Below are 20,356 nucleotides of genomic sequence, written 5' to 3' on the forward strand. Positions count from 1 at the left end.
TCACCCTTATAAAGGTAAACTGCAGTATTGATTCAGTCTTATGGTACAGTGAGATCATTTACTGTATTACAGCAAACTCTGTTCTACACAAAACCTCATGACTGTGTCGTACTTCATCACACCTTCTGATAACACTGAACAGATACTGTTACAAACATTATGGATTTCATGTCAGTTATGTAATTTAGGTAATATAAGTGTATTTTCTAATGTGGCATCTGTAGCCTGTGTAACAACAACAACCCAATCGCTGGGTTAAAATGACCCAATCTCATTTTTTTTAGAATTACTCAACGATCTCAGCATGTGAAGAGAGGAACACATTCACTCATATCTGAGTCCAGCACAAGATCAGTGTTCTTTATCAACAGAAAGGTTTGTCACACATGTATTTCAGTGCATGTATTCATGAGTATTTGTTCAAAGCCAACACTATCGGCTCACGCAGATCTCCAGCTCTGTTCATAAAGCAGTTTCACCAGAACCATGAGGTCAAACTTCAGACTTCAGCTCGTTCAGCGCCAGCGGTCCTTTACATCAGTCAATCATCATCCAGTCCGTACGAGTTAAATAAAGAGCAAACAGAGTCACATCTGAATTCAGCGCTGAATCAGTTTCCCTGTTGGACTCTTTTGTGTGACAGAAAGCGTCAAAGCATGAGCGTCGCTGTTCTCATCGCAGTGATGTTAGTGCATTCGCTCATTATCTGTCACCGTCTCTGTAGTTTTTCCTCTGAAATCTCAGTCTTTGGATCTCTCTGTCTGTTTATGGGGTATTTACATTCATGACTTAATATGACTTGATCGGATCAGATCACATGACTGTCCATCTTGAATGCATCTTTGGGGAAATTTCACTCTCTTTGCCTTTACATAATTAATATTATCAATACTTTCCCAAACACCCTCTTGTTTACAATTTGCTACATGTTTTCTGCCCCTTGTGGACTTTCTCTGCGCTCTACAGGAAGTAGAAACATTTTTATATAATTTCCAAAATGTCTTTCTCTGATGCACTTTTTTTCAAAATTGCATCAAACCTTTAAAATTTTATATAGTTATTGATGAACCGACTATATATTCAATTCAATATAAGCAACTTATACTTAATATTTCATATACTATATAAACTTATTTATAATCAATAATCAGTCAATTAAATTAATACAAATTAAAATAATTTATCAATAATTTTACTAATAATTAAAAATAAAAAATACATATTTTACTGATATATATATATATAGATGTGTGTACACTGTGAAACCCGTTAAGTTGCGGTAACTCAAACCATTTGAGGAAACGAATTGCTTCAAACCATTTAAGTTTTAAAACTAATATATATAAGTACTCTAAACTCGTACACTGTAAAACTTTACTGTAAATTTACAGGAAATTTCTAACAGTATTATACTGTATTTTCATAAAACAGTAACATGCTGTATATTTTACAGAATGTCTGTAAATATACAGTAGTTTTCTGTTTTCAGCCCGTTTCACTCGTAATACAGTATAATACTGTAGAAGCATTGCATTATGGGATTGATTTTTTTTTTTTACTGCGCTCATTTCAAATTTCTAGGCCAGGCATACATTTTAGCTTCTTTCCCAACGCTTTTAGTGTTTCACGTCGACTCTTCAGGGTTTAATGTTATCATTAAACGATATTTGAGTGAATATAGTGTGGATTTTTAAGCTTTTGAAGCGTCAGTTTGCCTGAGACGCGGGATGACTGGACAGCTGCTGAGAAGACGGAGATGTTGTTTTCCGCCTGATTAATCAAAACGTTTGCCTGTGTCGAGAAGACGGATAAACAATTTTCGGCTGAGAATACGGTAAGTCAGTCTTTTCTGGAGCTTTTCCTTCGCGTTTCTATTTTGTCATGAATGGTTTGATCTTGAAATGTTAAACTTCTCACGAGCAAACGGTTAACGTTACTCTGTTCTCAGCGCTTCATGCAGTAACACTGATGTTTCATCTTATAGACAACCTTAGCATATGTTATTCTTACAACCTGATTTTTAAACTGTTTTGTTTATTTATTTATTTATTTTTCTCTCGTTTCAGGCTCAATCATCTGATGTGCTCCATTGTTTACGTAAGTGTTGTGCTTACTTTCAAGTGTATCATGTTTATGACAAAGAATTCAGTGAATAAACGATTTTATTTGGTCAATTATTTTAAGCAATATTTTAAGATGCATCTTTTCTGAAGTGTAACAGGAGACATTACTGAGATCATATGCTTAGCTGTGAGTCCTTGTGTTCACAAGAATGCTATGGTGAATGAATGCACAATATTCACTTCTCTCTCTCTTTGCTTTTCTGCTTTTAGGCTCTTTGACATATCCCCTAAACATGGCTCAAGAACCAGGATGGGGGGGAAATGACCTTCTGTGAAATATGGTTATGTTAATGTAAGTATTGCACCTAATTTCACGTGATGTAATCAGGTTTATGGCAAATAATGGACTACTTGCACTGAGGATTGTAACACACGTTTTTAAATAATACAACTTGCCTATTTATGCTTAGTGATCGATGCTGCAGTGTGTGTGAGACCTGATGAATAAGTTCAGGACAAACCTTCATTTATTTTTATTAAATATTTTAATCCCTATTTTTCATTGACAATCATTTCACTGTGTGTAATTCTTAGTATTCAAATTCTTAATATTCAAAGTATATTTGTCAGTCCGCTATCAGTGCGTTACTGTTTAAAGGGTTAGTTGACCAAAAAATGAAATTTCTGTCATTAATTACTCACTCTCATGTCGTTCCACACCTGTAAGACCTTCGCTCATCTTCAGAACACAAATTAAGATATTTTTGATGTGAGAGATTTCTGTCACATGTCGCAGAGACACATGGATTACTTTAACAATCTGTTTCCTACCATTCTTCACCTTGAATGTATAAGTTGTGCTGCTGCCTATGGAAGAACAGAAAGCTCTCAGATTTCATCAAAAAATATCTCCATTTGTGTTCCAAAGATTAACAAAGGTCTTATGGGTGTGGAACAACACGAGGACAAGAAATTAACAACAGTTTAATTTTTGGGTGAACTAACCCTTAAAGATGAATTTAAATATTTAACATTGCTAAATGTCTCGAGGCAGGTACCACTTATTTATTATACTATTTTAAAAGACTGGGATAAGAGCACCAACACACACAAGCTAAATTCAACAGGTATAAAATATGAGAAAAACAGTAAGAGAAAAACAGTTAATGAGAAGACGAGCACTGGACTGCAGCAGGTTAGTGCTGTATGGAGGGGAGCTGAATGCTTTTACCAGAAACTCCCGAGATGTAGTACGACGTACAACGCGGAAGCAGTTGTGCATATAGTCCATTCAATGAATAAACAATTTCATTGAATACAATTATAAGCACTATTTTTTTAGTTGCATCTTTTCTGAAGTGTTAATTGGACATTTTAACTCACTGCAATCAAATGCTTAGGCTGTTAGTCCTTATGTTCACAAAAATGCTATGGTGCATATATTCACAATATTCATTACTGTTTTCTCTCTCTCCTTTTTTTTCTCTTTCTTTTCTGCTTTTTTAGGTACTTTGACATCAACCATGAACACTGCCCAAGAAGAAGAGAAAGTGACTTCCAAGACTGGCAACACTGTGCAAAAAAGGAGCAGTACTGAAAAACTTGTAGGCCTACTATTTGTTTTTACTCCACATTTGAAAAAATGTTAAATGTAAATAAGATTGCTGTATTGTTCATTGATAACTGCTGAGTGCATTTAAAATGTTGACCTTTCAACATTGCAATTTTCTGCTTTTTTCCATAAAAAAAATAATAAAAGTTTTAAAACTCAAGAGTATTTTGCTTTCCATTTCCTTTGCCATAACATAACAAAAGTATATTTTTTAATTATTTAATGACAAATATAAGTGTAGTATGAAAAGCTGTATAAATGCAGTTAATAGCTGTAGATAAACAGTATAATGCTGTAAAAGTACATAATATTACAGCAGGATACTGTATTTGATAATTACAGCACTATACTGTAAATGTTGTTTACAGAAGTAGTACTGTAAAAATACAGTAAGTGGCTGGCAACCCAGCTGCCAGTATTTTACTGTAAATTTACAGCGAAAAGTTTTACAGTGTATGCATTGAGTTAAATTCACTTAAATTTTAGAGTTGGTTTAGTCAATCATAAGAGTAAAGTCAACTTAAAGATTTTAAGTTTATTCCACTCATTCAGTTTGAGTTCAGGTAACAAATCTAACTAAGTCTTAACAACTATATCGTTACTTAAATGGTTTTAGGAAACAGATTGCGGCAAATGGTTTAAGTTAATCCAACTCAAAGTAATAAAGTTACGTAAGACTAAGCAAAACTTAACATTGGCACAAAATTATGACAGAACAAGAGGGTATTCTTAAGTATTTATTGAAAAACAACAGTTACTTCACAAAATGTTCAAGCATAAAATAATTGGGCTGTCAAGTCAAAAATATAACTTTAAAACAATCTTAGATTTTTTTCCCTCCAAGTATAAGACCGCACAAACAAGGAAATATGTTTGTTTAAAAATTTTAATTTTAAAATTGTAAAAGTTTGTAAAATTAAAATAATAATATAAAATAACTATGTTCTAAAACCACCAGAAACAGAGTAGATCATTTTTATGTAAGAAAGGTAATTCAACAGTACTTTCTGTATATATATATACATATTTTTTCTTCAATGTCGTTTTAGCATCAATGATACACTATTATACCTGTACTTACATACTGTTAATGTTTTGAATTAGATTTTATTTTTATATTGTCTGTTTTTATTTTAATTTTTTGTCTTCAAAAAAAAAAAAAAAAAAAAAAATATATATATATATATATATATATATATATATATATATATATATATATATATATAATTTTTTTTTTTTTTTTTTTTTTTTTTTTTTAAAGACAAAAAATGAAAATGAAAACAGACAATAAAAAAAAATATATATATATATTTTTTTTTTTTTTTTTTTTTTTTTTAGTACACTAAACAAAAATGAGAAATTTTGCCTTGGCAACTGGCTAATATATATATATATATTTTTTTTATGCTACTTTATTTACTTTACTATATATTTATGAATGTATTATGTTTAACTCAGATTCTTGTTCAGATGCTGGAGTAGAGATGGTCATTTCAGGCCGTCAGTCACAGCAGCATCAAGCCGTTTCTGACACTGAGACTCCCGGCTGAGATTTGCACCAGTTTTGGTCTTCAGCAGAGTCTGACACACATCGAGCTGCAGACTTTACCCGTCCCGTCCCGTCCCCTGCTCGCGGCTGCAGATGAACACCAGCAGGGTTTGTTCACTATAGTGCGTGTGGCAAATTGTGGTTCCCTGTCGTAATCTAGATAAGGCCGTGGAGTGTGTGGAGCTCGGCGTGTGCTCCGGGTCTCGGAGGAGATCACAACACACCTGCACCTCCTTCACCTCCGGCTCTGATATATTCTTAAAACCCTTTCTCATTCTCAATGCCAGTGCACAGCGGTCTCCCCGTGCTGCCTTTCAAGCAATTAAATAGAGGACAGAAGGCTTATATCAGCAGTGCAGCTCAACGCTGGCTTTATACAGGCGTCTGATATCAGCTTCAGCTGTGACGCGCCGCTGCTCATAAAAACAGGAAGGTCAGCATGATGCACGATTGCCATAATTCACCCCAAAAATGAACTTTGTGTCATACTTATTGTTCAAATTGTTTGTTTTAAGCATGTATGTTTAAACAAGCCTTAATATCTTATACAATTTTGCTTCTTAAGTAAATGTGTCTTGTTTTAAGAGTGTTTTTACTGGAAAACAAGAAGATTAAGAAAATAAATTTTATGGACACTCCCATTCAAGTGTCTCTTCTGCTCACCAAGGCTGATCAAAAATACAGTAAAAATTGTGAAATATTATTCCAGTGTAAATCAGCTGTTTTCTATGTGAATATATAGTAAAGTGTAATTTATTCCTGTGATCAAAGCTGAATTTTCAGCATCATTACTCCAGTCTTCAGTGTCACATGATCCTTCAGAAATCATTCTGATATGATGATTTGATGATCAAGAAACATTTCTGATTATCAATGTTGAAAGTTCATATTTTTGTGGAAACCGTCATACATTTTATTTTTCAGGATTCTTTGATGAATAGAAAGTTCAGCATTTATTTGAAATAGAATCTTTAGTAACATTATAAATGTCTTTACTGTCACTTTTGATCAATTTAAAGGTGCCCTAGAACTTTTTTTTAAAAGATGTAATATAAGTCTAAGGTGTCCCCTGAATGTGTCTGTGAAGTTTCAGCTCAAAATACCCCATAGATTTGTTTTTATTCATTTTTTTAACTGCCTATTTTGAGGCATCATTAGAAATGAGCCGATTCAGGGTGTGTGGCCCCAAGAGCTCGCGCTTGCCTTAGACAACATAAAAAAAGTTCAAACAGCTAATATAACCCTCAAAATGGATCTTTACAAAGTGTTCGTCATGCAGCATGTCTAATCGCGTAAGTACAGTGTTTGTTTTGATGTTTACATTGATTCTGAATGAATTTGAGGCTGTGCTCCGTGACTAACGGCTAATGCTACACTGTTGGAGAGATTTATAAAGAATGAAGTTGTGTTTATGAATTATACAGACTGCAAGTGTTTAATAATGAAAATAACAACAGCTCTTGTCTCCGTGAATACAGTAAGAAACGATGGTAACTTTAACCACATTTAACAGTACATTAGCAACATGCTAACGAAACATTTAGAAAGAAAATTTACAAATATCACTAAAGATATCATGTTATCATGTCAGTTATTATTGCTCCATCTGCCATTTTTCGCTGTTGTTCTTGCTTGCTTACCTAGTCTGATGATTCAGCTGTGCACAGATCCAGACGTTAATACTGGCTGCCCTTGTGTAATGCCTTGAACATGGGCTGGCATATGCAAATATTGGGGGCGTACATATTAATGATCCCGACTGTTACGTAACAGTCGGTGTTATATTGAGATTCGCCTGTTCTTCGCAGGTCTTTTAAACAAATGAGATTTATATAAGAAGGAGGAAACAATGGAGTTTGAGACTCACTGTATGTCTTTTCCATGTACTGAACTCTTGTTATTCAACTATGCCGAGGTAAATTCAATTTTTGATTCTAGGGCACCTTTAATGCATCTTTGATGAATAAAAGTATTAATTTCTTTTTTTTTTTTTTTAATGATAGTGTATGCATGCATTTATGTATTTATTTATTCCTAAATTTATTTCTAAAATGTTTAGATTTGTTTTTTATGTATAATTTCTTTTTTAAATTTGTAACTGTATTTAAAAGAAGCATTATGTTCAAAATGCCCTATAGAAATCCCACAGAAAATTCTATTTCAGTAGAAGTATTGTCCTCGACAGGGTGTTGTATCAGAAAAAGTGTTTTTGCGCAGTCTTGTTTAATGCCATACCTTCAGCTCTGTTTACATCTGCTACTAAAGATCCATGACATTAGATGACATGATTTGCATAACTTACTGTAAGGACAGATCTGTTTAACAATACTGCTGAAAAAAACAAACTATGTTTCAAGTCTGCACAAATAATGGCTTTCTGTAAGCTGTCTGTGTCTGAGAACACATTCGGTGTGTTTTTCACCAGAAACACAGAGATCCAGAGATCCAGAGAGAGTGACTCATTTGTTCTTGGCAGAGCGTGACCGAACTGTGCCAAGCAACTTGAAATAACCAGAACCTCTGCAACTGAAAAGAGATCAGTGATAAAATAACAAGAAGTTAAAGGAGCAAACAGTAGTCATGTCGAAGACAATGTAAGCACAATATTGGGTTCATAACTGAAATGAAGCATGAATGTTCTTCAAACAGAGCAAACAAAAGCCAAGAGGACCCTGACATCTGAACATGGCAGCGAGGTGCGTGAGAGATTCAGCAGCATCATCTCCGCTGATATATGAGTGTGTGTCGAGTGTGTGTACTGAGGGAGGGTTCGACATATTCCTGTGAATAAGAGCAACACATTATATTTGTCTGTTGCATTAGTCACGCTGCTCGTACACTGACTCTGACAGGAAGAGAGATCACTTACCGCCCTGAGCTTCTGTGTCACAGTATAATGATGTACAATGCTGATAAAACACACTTGTGATGCATATTGTCTAGTAAGGCAACCATAAACAGCCTACAGTTACACTAATGCACCCTAGTCAGGGTAGACATTTTATTTCATTTCATGCAAATGACAGAGAGGCACTGAGGAGTAGAAGAGTTCAGGCAGAGTTTACCTTGAAAACTAATGCTGTGTCATTACTTACTCTGTGATATGGTGAACAAAACGTGTAAGAATCTTAATTGTTGATGGTCACAGAGCTTGTTTTATGCAATAATCCAAAAGAAAAATAGTTTTTTTTTGTTGTTGAGGGAATACAGAGATATGGCATCACTCATCTCTCTCACTCATAAAACAACTGAACTTGGTGGCCTTGTGTTGATTATTACGAAAATTTGATATAATTTTGGTGATAGCATATGTGCTAAAATCCTGAAACATGCTCTACACATGTACACACACGCATGTAGACGTGAATGTGATGCTGTGGTCGTAACGAAACTCAAGGGCCGATAGAATTTCCTTCCTGTGCCTGTCATCACGGCCTGTCACTCAGAGGGCCTTTCTGTGTGCAGTTTGTTCTCCTGAGTCTGAGTGGGATTCCTCCTGTTTCCCCCACAATCCAAAGACATGCAGTGTACGTCAGTTGGAGACACTCAGTTGTTCTTAGGTGTGTGTGTGTGTGTGTGTGTGTGTGTGTGTGTGTGAGCCCTGTGGGTAAGGCACTGAGGGTGTTTCTCTGCCTGTGGATCCAGCCCCCTGCCACCCGAATAAGGATAAAGCAGTTTGGATGACGGATGCCTGTCATTACCTCACGTGTTACAGTCTAAAAATCTTGGGTTAATTTTTCAGTGTTGAGCCATTTTTTGGAGTTATTTTTCCAGTGTTTGCGTAGTTTTTGTGTTACCCAGCTCCTGGGTCAGATGTAACAACCCAGCGTTTGCATAGATTTTGTGTTACCCAGCTCCCGGGTCAGACGTAACAACCCGGCGTTTGCGTAGTATTTGTGTTACCCAGATCCCGGGTCAGACGTAACAACCCAGCGTTTGCGTAGTTTTTGTGTTACCCAGATCCCGGGTCAGACGTAACAACCCAGCGTTTGGGTAGATTTGTGTTACACAGATCCCGGGTCAGACGTAACAACCCAGCGTTTGCGTAGTATTTGTGTTACCCTGATCCCGGGTCAGACGTAACAACCCAGCGTTTGCGTAGTTTTTGTGTTACCCAGATCCCGGGTCAGACGTAACAACCCAGCGTTTGGGTAGATTTGTGTTACACAGATCCCGGGTCAGACGTAACAACCCGGCGTTTGCGTAGTATTTGTGTTACCCTGATCCCGGGTCAGACGTAACAACCCAGCGTTTGCGTAGTTTTTGTGTTACCCAGATCCCGGGTCAGACGTAACAACCCAGCGTTTGGGTAGATTTGTGTTACACAGATCCCGGGTCAGACGTAACAACCCGGCGTTTGCGTAGTTTTTGTGTTACCCAGATCCCGGGTCAGACGTAACAACCCAGCGTTTGCGTAGTTTTTGTGTTACCCAGATCCCGGGTCAGACGTAACAACCCAGCGTTTGCGTAGTTTTTGTGTTACCCAGCTCCCGGGTCAGACGTAACAACCCAGCGTTTGGGTAGATTTGTGTTACCCAGATCCCGGGTCAGACGTAACAACCCAGCGTTTGGGTAGATTTGTGTTACACAGATCCCGGGTCAGACGTAACAACCCAGCGTTTGGGTAGTTTTTGTGTTACCCAGATCCCGGGTCAGACGTAACAACCCAGCGTTTGCGTAGTTTTTGTGTTACCCAGCTCCCGGGTCAGACGTAACAACCCAGCGTTTGGGTAGATTTGTGTTACCCAGATCCCGGGTCAGACGTAACAACCCAGCGTTTGGGTAGATTTGTGTTACACAGATCCCGGGTCAGACGTAACAACCCAGCGTTTGCGTAGTTTTTGTGTTACCCAGCTCCCGGGTCAGACGTAACAACCCAGCGTTTGGGTAGATTTGTGTTACCCAGATCCCGGGTCAGACGTAACAACCCAGCGTTTGGGTAGATTTGTGTTACACAGATCCCGGGTCAGACGTAACAACCCAGCGTTTGCGTAGTTTTTGTGTTACCCAGATCCCGGGTCAGACGTAACAACCCAGCGTTTGGGTAGATTTGTGTTACACAGATCCCGGGTCAGACGTAACAACCCGGCGTTTGCGTAGTTTTTGTGTTACCCAGATCCCGGGTCAGACGTAACAACCCAGCGTTTGCGTAGTTTTTGTGTTACCCAGCTCCCGGGTCAGACGTAACAACCCAGCGTTTGGGTAGATTTGTGTTACCCAGATCCCGGGTCAGACGTAACAACCCAGCGTTTGGGTAGATTTGTGTTACACAGATCCCGGGTCAGACGTAACAACCCAGCGTTTGGGTAGATTTGTGTTACCCAGATCCCGGGTCAGACGTAACAACCCAGCGTTTGCGTAGTTTTTGTGTTACCCAGATCCCGGGTCAGACGTAACAACCCAGCGTTTGCGTAGTTTTTGTGTTACCCAGCTCCCGGGTCAGACGTAACAACCCAGCGTTTGGGTAGATTTGTGTTACCCAGATCCCGGGTCAGACGTAACAACCCAGCGTTTGGGTAGATTTTGTGTTACCCAGCTCCCGGGTCAGACGTAACAACACAGCGTTTGCGTAGTTTTTGTGTTACCCAGATCCCGGGTCAGACGTAACAACCCAGCGTTTGCGTAGTATTTGTGTTACACAGATCCCGGATCAGACGTAACAACCCAGCGTTTGGGTAGATTTGTGTTACCCAGATCCCGGGTCAGACGTAACAACCCAGCGTTTGGGTAGTTTTTGTGTTACCCAGATCCCGGGTCAGACGTAACAACCCAGCGTTTGGGTAGTTTTTGTGTTACCCAGATCCCGGGTCAGACGTAACAACCCAGCGTTTGCGTAGATTTTGTGTTACCCAGCTCCTGGGTCAGACGTAACAACCCAGCGTTTGCGTAGTTTTTGTGTTACCCAGCTCCTGGATCAGACGTAACAACCCAGCGTTTGCGTAGTTTTTGTGTTACCCAGCTCCGGGGTCAGACGTAACAACCCAGCGTTTGTGTAGTTTTTGTGTTACCCAGCTCCGGGGTCAGACGTAACAACCCAGCGTTTGTGTAGTTTTTGTGTTACCCAGCTCCTGGGTCAGATGTAACAACCCAGCGTTTGGGTAGTTTTTGTGTTACCCAGCTCCTGGGTCAGATGTAACAACCCAGCGTTTGGGTAGTTTTTGTGTTACACAGATCCCGGATCAGACGTAACAACCCAGCGTTTGGGTAGATTTATGTTACCCAGATCCCGGGTCAGACGTAACAACCCAGTGTTTGCGTAGTTTTTGTGTTACCCAGCTCCTGGGTCAGACGTAACAACCCAGCGTTTGCGTAGTTTTCGTGTTACCCAGCTCCTGGGTCGGACGTAACAACCCAGCGTTTGGGTGGATTTGTGTTACACAGATCCCGGGTCAGACGTAACAACCCGGCGTTTGTGTAGTTTTTGTGTTACCCAGATCCCAGGTCAGACGTAACAACCTGGCATTTGCGTAGTTTTTGTGTTACCCAGATCCCGGGTCAGACGTAACAACCCGGCGTTTGGGTAGTTTTTGTGTTACACAGATCCCGGGTCAGACGTAACAACCCGGTGTTTGCGTAGTTTTGTGTTACCCAGCTCCTGGGTCAGACGTAATAACCCAGCGTTTGGGTAGTTTTTGTGTTACCCAACTCCCGGGTCAGACGTAACAACCCAGCGTTTGGGTAGTTTTTGTGTTACCCAGATCCCGGGTCAGACGTAACAACCCAGCGTTTGGGTAGTTTTTGTGTTACCCAGCTCCCGGGTCAGACGTAACAACCCAGCGTTTGGGTAGTTTTTGTGTTACTCAGCTCCTGGGTCAGACGTAACAACCCAGTGTTTTTTAGATGTATATTTATTTAACAATGCGACTTAACTTTGAATTCAAGGTTTACATTTTATCAGTTTTATATTTCTGCTATAAATTTAAGCGCAGTTTCACTAACTTGAAACAATAGCTATTCCATCCATTATTTTTAAGCACATTTTGGGATATCGCATAAAATAATGCTGGACAGAAACACCAAGATAGGCAAAAATCCTAAAAAGGTGCTTAAAAAACGTATGCACTCAATTGAGGTGGATACATTTTGAAATCACATTTACAGAATAAATTCTTCAGTAAAGTCATGTGACTTTGCCTCATCAGAGGCTGTGATTGGATAACTGGTCCAGTGGACCAATCACATCGCAGTATCTCAAATGTTGGTTTGGTGGTTCTGAAAGTCAAAGTCTGTCATCAGAATGATTTGGTTTAATTCCCTCCAGAAGCGTCTCACACGATTGTGTTCCCAAACACCAGCATCCGAATGCAAGATCACATGACAGCGTTTATTGTGTTTCGTCTGACGCTCTGAGACAAACTCATTTATGATGGAGGAGAAAACATATCACTGATATTTTGTGCCAATTTCCCAGGAAGTGATGATTTTGTTCTCTTGAACACTTGGGATGGAAACGCTGCTTTATTCATAAATGTTTTATGCGATATTCCAGTTTTGTGTGTGTTAAATCCATAACTTTGAATGGAAACATAGTTGATGTAACTGATAAGAGCAATAAAATCAGGTCGAGTCCTGCTTTCTGCACAGTAAAAAGCTTATAAATCGAAGCGTTCATCCATCGGGCCTCACTGGCATCGACGAGCAGTCAGACAGAACATCTACAAACAACACACGGCGATCCAGGCTTCTGTTGAAGTGCTCTTGTTTGCTTTAAAACTGGGTGAACTAAAACAAGGCCCTAATGTCATACAGACCTAATCCCACATAAAGCCACACCAGCTATTCAACACCCAGAAATTAAATGAGTTGTGTTATTGTGTATTTATTATGAGTCATTAGAAGGGATGGGACATCTGTGAGATTTGACTGTGTGAGCGAGAGATTACAGGAAATCCTTGAGAAAATACAAGAGGGGCTCTTGACGATTGATTTGGTGTTTGAGAGCTTAAGTCAATAGTCCCATTGGAAGAGATAAATTCCCAGAGCTCTGCTATCATAATCTCCATCAATAGTCGTCCGTGATGAAGGAGTCCCGTGTACACATTGAGACGGGCCGTGTTTGTGCAGATAAGCCCTTACAGTATCTCTCCGGGGTTCGGCGGCACTTGGATGAAGCGCTCGGGTCTGATGTTTGCTTAGTTAAAAGATCATGTCTGCTGACCCAATCTAAACGGCCGCAGCATTAACAGGATAATGCGATAATCAAAGAGCTCTGATATTGTGTACAATACATGTCTTACTCCGTTTATCCAGTGCTGAAGAGCAAACTCGTAACCGTAGCCGAGCGCTCTGTCAAACACTGCTTATTCATGATTCGCCACATTGTTCGAGCTCATGGATAACCGATAGCCTTCCTTCTGCAATATGACGGAGTGTCAGTCGGATTTGTCGGGCAAATAACAGCTGACTAGTTCCACATACGGATCTGTTGACACAGGCTTTTCTCAATAGTCCTCTTGAATAAACGTTCACAACCTGAAATGATCCCACAGAAAACAGTGAGCGCAAACCGTAAGCCTCAACAAAACCAGCTCTGTGTCACGTTCGCCTGAGATAACACACAACTGTCAATTAAAATGTGTATTAAAAAATATCTTTCTATTCATTTAATAATCATATTAACACATTTAGGCAAGGAAAGGCGATTTTATTTGTATAGCACATTTCATTTACAATGGTAATTCAAAGTGCTTTACATAAAAAAGAGTCAAATACATAATAATAAAAATAGAACGCATAAGAAATAGAAATAACAGTAAAAACAGAGAATTCTGCTATCTGGATGGAAGAGCTAGGAAGTTTCAGGGAGTTTTTTGTTGTCCATCCCAGCGGATCTAAACGGATCTTCCTCACGCAGAGGGATAACTGTTCAAATTTGTTAGAGTTTAAACAGTGCCCTTACAGACAAATCTTCCTGGACTAACTCTGTCAGGGATAACAAATGCTTACTTCCTAATTCTCTCAGCTCTTTCAACCAGACAGCAAGATTTAAAATGCATTAAATGTCAGAAATAAAAAGATTATACATAAAAGATTGGTATAAAATGAAATAAAAACAAGAAAAAGAATTAAAAGAATAAAAAGATAATATGTAAACAGTTCGGACATAGCACAGTGCTCAATCAGCAAATGCATAGGTAAAAAGATATGTTTTGAGTCTGGATTTGAATGTGGCTACTGTTGGAGCACACCTGATCTCTTCTGGAAGCTGGTTCCAGCTGCGGCTGGCGTAACAGCTAAAAGCAGACTCTCCGTGCTTTGAGTGAACCCTTGGTATTTCTAAATGACTTGATCCTGATGATCTGAGTGATCTGTTAGGTTTATATTCTATGAGTATATCTGCCATGTATTGAGGTCCTAGACCATTGAGTGATTTATAAACAAGTAACAGTACTTTAAAATCAATTCTAAATGCAACTGGAAGCCAGTGCAAGGACCTGAGGACTGGTGTGATGTGTTCATGTTTTCTGGTTCTGCTCAGAATCCTGGCAGCAGCGTTCTGTACGAGCTGCAGTTGTCTTATGGTCTTTTTGGGAAGGCCAGTGAGGAGTCCATTACAATAATCCACCCTGCTGGTGATGAAAGCATGAACAAGTTTCTCTAAGTCTTGACTGGAGACAAAGCATCTAATTCTTGCAATATTTTTGAGATGATAATATGCTGATTTAGTTACTGTCTTTACATGGCTACTGAAACTCAGGTCTGACTCCAAAATCACACCAAGATTCCTGACTTGATTTTTAGTTGTTTGACCCCTAGAGTGAAGGTACATGTTCACTTTGAGAACTTCATCTTTGTTTCCAAATGCAATGACTTCAGTTTTGTCTTTGTTTAACTGAAGGAAGTTTAGGCACATCCAATTTTTAACTTCATCAGTGCATTGGCACAGGGTGTCAATGGGGCTGTAGTCGTTAGGTGAGAGGGCTAGGCAAATCTGGGTGTCATCTGTGATATGCAATTTGGTTCTTTCTCATTATTTGGCTCAGTGGCAGCATATATAGGTTGAACAGGAGGGGTGCGAGTATTGAACCCTGAGGGACTCCGCATGTCATGGATGTCCTCTCAGACTTATGGTCACCGACACTCACATAATAACCTCTCCCTTCTAAGTATGACCTGAACCATTTAAGGACCATCCCAGAAAGCCCAACCCAGTTTTCCAGCCTGTCAAGGAGAATGTTGTGATCGACAGTGTCAAACGCAGCTCTGAGGTCGAGAAGAACCAGCACTGATAATTTACCTGAATCTGTGTTTAGGCGAATATCATTTATTATCTTTATGAGCGCTGTCTCTGTGCTGTGATGCGGTCGGAAACCAGATTGAAAGTTGTCAAAGTATCCATTCAAGCTTAAGAACTTGTTCAGCTGATTGAAAACAACTTTTTCAGTGATCTTGCCTATGAAAGGAAGATTTGAGATTGGCCTGTAGTTGCTCATTTAATCCCACTGGTACAGTTATGACCACAGTTGTCCCTCATGTTTTAGTGTGATATTACAAAAACAATTCTTATGAAGCACATGTTCAGTTATAATGCACATTTAAGATGTTTACATGAGTTCAGGGCAGGTCTAACATGATTGGGTTGTTTGGTCATGTGACCACTCACATTTATTTCCTGGTACTGCCATCCAGTGTTGCCAAGTCCGCAGTTTTCCCGCAGAATTGGGGTAGCTACTTTAATAGTGTTGCCATGGGTTGTTTTTCATGTGCGCAGGTTGAAGCGACCCCAATAATGTGATATTTTAACCCCTGGAATGCTAATTTTACCAGAGGAACCCCGTCAAAAAACACATCACGTGACACGATTTTTACCAGGATTTTGACACTGAGTTAACTGTTGCCAACAGTGACATTTGAACATTTTAAACTCAGACATTTTGGACACATCATCACGAAAGGGTTACCTATACATATATATGGAAATTATATTAATACATGGTTTATTCATTTAATAATAATAGGCTTACATTTGTATGTATAAAATGCTATTCACAAATCCAAAGACTTTCAGATTTAACACAAAACTATTTCTGCAATAATTCCTGAGTTTTAGGGACTTCTCTCTATTGCATTCTCATCTTCTCTTCTTTTACACACACACACTATGTAAGGAACTAGAAGGCCATCTAGTGGAGCATAAATGTAAGTACATCACATATTCTCTTTTTGCTAGAATGAATTCTTCCTGTATCAGTAACTAGAATGAAATCAAAATAAGGCATCAAATCTGTTATATATCCACAATTCACACATGTCTGAAACACACTAAGCAGAATAAATGCAAAGAAATCATTTAAAATAATAAGCAATATGAACCAAACTACTAAATCACTGTTAGTTCCTCAGTGTATTTGGGTCATTGACAAATAAGGTTTTCAAAAGTGTAAAAAAAAACATAATGGAGATATAATTAATTTTGAAGTTTTATTAAGTTTTAACAATGAGATTATGTGGTTTTTATAATCAATTAACACTGATTTTGTCATTTTTTTACAAAATTTGTCACCAAAAAGTCATTCGGTTTAACCAAAATTTCAGTTTTGACACTTTTGGTTACACCGAATAACAATATATTCAAACAATGCTAACAGACTGATATCTAGAAAATGACAATCAAACATTTTATATTTAGTACAAGTTTTTTAAATATTACAGCATTTTCCATGTTTTATAGCGGTTGCACCGAATGACCTGATGTTTCGGGACATGCGTATGATCAAGTGAAAACATGAATTTATCAAATAGTTAAGAGAGAGTTAGTTACTTTGCTTCATGATCATGTGGTCCTTTGCAGGTGTCTGAATGATGTCACATCCTGTCACATGATACTGACCACATGACTCAAAATGGTCTCTTTATATTGGTTATTCCGAATGATATCAATGAAATTCATTTTTCCAGACATTCTTTCTCATAACAAAGCAACGACTTCTACACATAATTTTAATATCATTTTGTTGATATGTGATGTTATAAAATCATGCCAGAATAAAAAATATATACATTTATTACATTTTAAGATATTTTAATCACAAATGAACGGTTGGACGGTTAAACCGAATGACCTTTTGACACTTCAGAATCTTTAAAATACCTTTATATGTAGAAAAATATTAAAATCTTTTGGATTCAATAAAAGAGATCTAGTTGTACTACCTCACATATTTTAGATGTCATATCTTTGTTTTTTATTATTATTAAGGCCTTTGGACAAAAAAAATGGCCTGTCACATCATTGACTCATGTGTATGTGTAGAAGTAGATGTCAGTTTCTGTATCTAATGAACATAATCTTTTAACCAAACTGGTTTTTGATGTATTTGATGTTTCTCTCTTGAGCACAGAATTTACAGACACCAGAACATGAGAAGGAATCAGTTTCTGAGCATTAGTGATCAGTTCATTATCCATCACATCCATCACGGCTGCAAGACACGACGCATGCCACTTCTCTCCATCATCCAAGAGGTAGGTGTAAGGACAGGCTTTTTTCCTTACAGGAGGGGTGGATTTTGGACAAGCTTTTTGTACATACACTGGCTTCTTTATGCGCTCTTTATCCCCTTTTGAAAAGAACAATGACGTACTGTATGTTTGCGATTGAAGTGAGCTTAAATGGGATTCTGTCGTTGGTTCAGATGTGCAGGTTCATGACCTGACATGAAGGTTTCAGGACAGTGAGCCGAGTACATGTTTTCCTTCCATGGAGTAATTCGAAAGGGGAACACCTGTTACTACATGAGGTATAGCACGACAGGTAAGGAACGCAGTCACCTGTTTCTTCCACAGACGCAGTAAAGGGTACATTTACTGTAATAGTCAGTGAGCGTCAGAGCGTTTCGACTGTCCCGTTCCAGTTTTATCCAGTGAAGAGCATAACTGTAAATTGGGTAAATTTTGATTTGATTGACTTTAACCCTCTACTGCAAACATTCTGATGGTAATGATAAAAATGATTACACATAATCTTGGTTAATTTGGGAACATTTTATTGGTAAAAACATTTTGGGGTAGTTTTTTTTCTTTACCTAACATTGTGTAACAATACAGAATCAGAAAATTATTAATTCACATATCATAAGACAGCAATACAAAATCACAGATCTTTTGAAACATGTCAAGAAATCATTCAGTAAAAAGGGGAAAACAGAAGAAACACAATTATATATGGGATGTATTCCATATGTTATGTCAGTTGTGATGTTAAATTAAACTAGCAACATGTCAGCAGGAATCTTACGGCTCATATATTATTATCCTCTCGTCTTGACTGAAATATACCATACAATTATCATTTTATGAATGAGTCTGCCTTTGTGACATATTTCGTTCTTCCTTTACTGCAAAATGCTGCAGTCATGTATTTCGTCATTTAGGATTTTGTTTTTTTAAAAAGTTTTTGTAAAGTCTGTAAGATGTTTAGTATGTGCTGAATATTTTCTAAGTATGACGGCTGTTTTGAGTCCATCTTCAGCTCAGTGATCTCCTGCTGCAGCTGTTTCTGAATGGATCAGATCAGAGAATATTTCAGTTATAAAAAGATCAATGTAATGATGTTCAGTTATTGATGTAAAACGATGTTCAACAGTGTCCAATCATTCAGCTAATAAGCTGTTATTATTATTATTAATTAATTAACTGTTCAATATGTTTTGTTAGGCACTATATTGTAAGCTATACATATTTTAATTCATATCTGAGGCCTTTTACACATTTTGGTCGATCGGATGACAGTCGACTCTAATCACAGGTGTAAACGGGTCTAAATCATTTTGAGCTTGTTCACTTTCCACCACTTCTAGAGGTAAAGAAAACACATTCGACCGGATTGCTTTCGTAGTGCAGAAGTGAATGTGTTTGAACAGCCACAAAAGACTTGCTTACTCTTCATCTACTGAAATAATGTGTAACATAATGGGAAGTGCCTAGCTAGACGGGATTTAAAGATGACTGAAATAGACCCGTGTTACTGTAGGACTGAAGACTAAAAATGTACCAAGCACAATGTTCTCTCATCATTCCTGATTTCTAACACACACTCACAGCGTTCGGCCGGAGCAGAAACAAACTGTGTGTTTTTCTGTCGTCTCCGGTTGTGTTCAGATGTACATTACATTTGTTTATTTCATCCATTAGATTGAAAGATCATGTACCCACCCATAGACTCTCCCCTCGAAGAAATCAGGACAGAAGTGTCCCTAGTGAAAAAAAAGTATACTAAGTATACTTGCAGCAAGACTAATTATTAGTATATTTCAAGTGTGTTAATGATTAGTTCATTTAAAGTGTGCTATTTTGAAACAACTAATTTTGTACTAAGTATATTTAAGTTGAAATTAAGTAGTATTAAAATACAACTTTAAGTATATTTAATATACTTATGTGTACTAAATTGGAACAACTTCAAGTATACTTAGTACACTTTAAGTATATGCCTGTGTAGGGACTAATTACATGCTTGATTAGTGATATTAAAGTGTACTTAATTTGTGTTATAAGTATACTTTATTTGTGTTAAAAGTACAATTTTTTGTTATAATATACGTTGTATTATAAGTATACTTTATTTCTGTTATAAGTATACTTTTGTGTTATAAGTATACTTTATTTGTGATTTAAGTACATTACACAATAATTACGAGTGTCTTCAGAAAACACAAGCAATATACACCGAATATATTATTTTACAGGTAATAGTATATACTGTATGCTCAGTACCTTTGGCTTATTCCAAATATTAAACATTACACACTTTGCAGTCAATAACAATACACTTTATTACTTATACTTTGTATAATATAGTCAACATTTGAAGCGGATCAAAACCTTTAATCAAAGTTGTCCTAACTTTTTTGATCCACTTCAAATGTTGACTACTGTACTTTGAATTACATAATCTCACACAATACAGTTGTGCTACTATTTAAATACAGTTTAACACATTTTCCCAAAGTTGAATGCATTTGTTTTCAAGGCCATTAAAACAAATAAAATGTAACAACATCACTAATGAAGAGACATATTTCATTGACAAATCCAATAGTTTTTATTTAAACTTAGATTCAGCAAAACTTACCATGTTTTTCATTAAAGAACCCTAACCCTCTATACACAAATACAAATGACACATTATAT

General features: G+C 37.6%; 1 long non-coding RNA gene across 1 annotated transcript; it reads left to right on the forward strand.

The window, feature by feature from the left end:
- The first annotated feature begins 1,310 nt into the window (after positions 1-1,310).
- Positions 1,311-3,835, forward strand: LOC125270892. The gene is made up of 4 exons (XR_007185490.1): positions 1,311-1,834; positions 2,067-2,097; positions 2,334-2,415; positions 3,570-3,835. It is a non-coding gene; the product is annotated as an uncharacterized LOC125270892 (long non-coding RNA).
- Positions 3,836-20,356: the final 16,521 nt, after the last annotated feature.

The sequence above is a fragment of the Megalobrama amblycephala genome, linkage group LG6 (genome assembly GCF_018812025.1).
Source record: "Megalobrama amblycephala isolate DHTTF-2021 linkage group LG6, ASM1881202v1, whole genome shotgun sequence".
NCBI lineage: Eukaryota > Metazoa > Chordata > Actinopteri > Cypriniformes > Xenocyprididae > Megalobrama > Megalobrama amblycephala.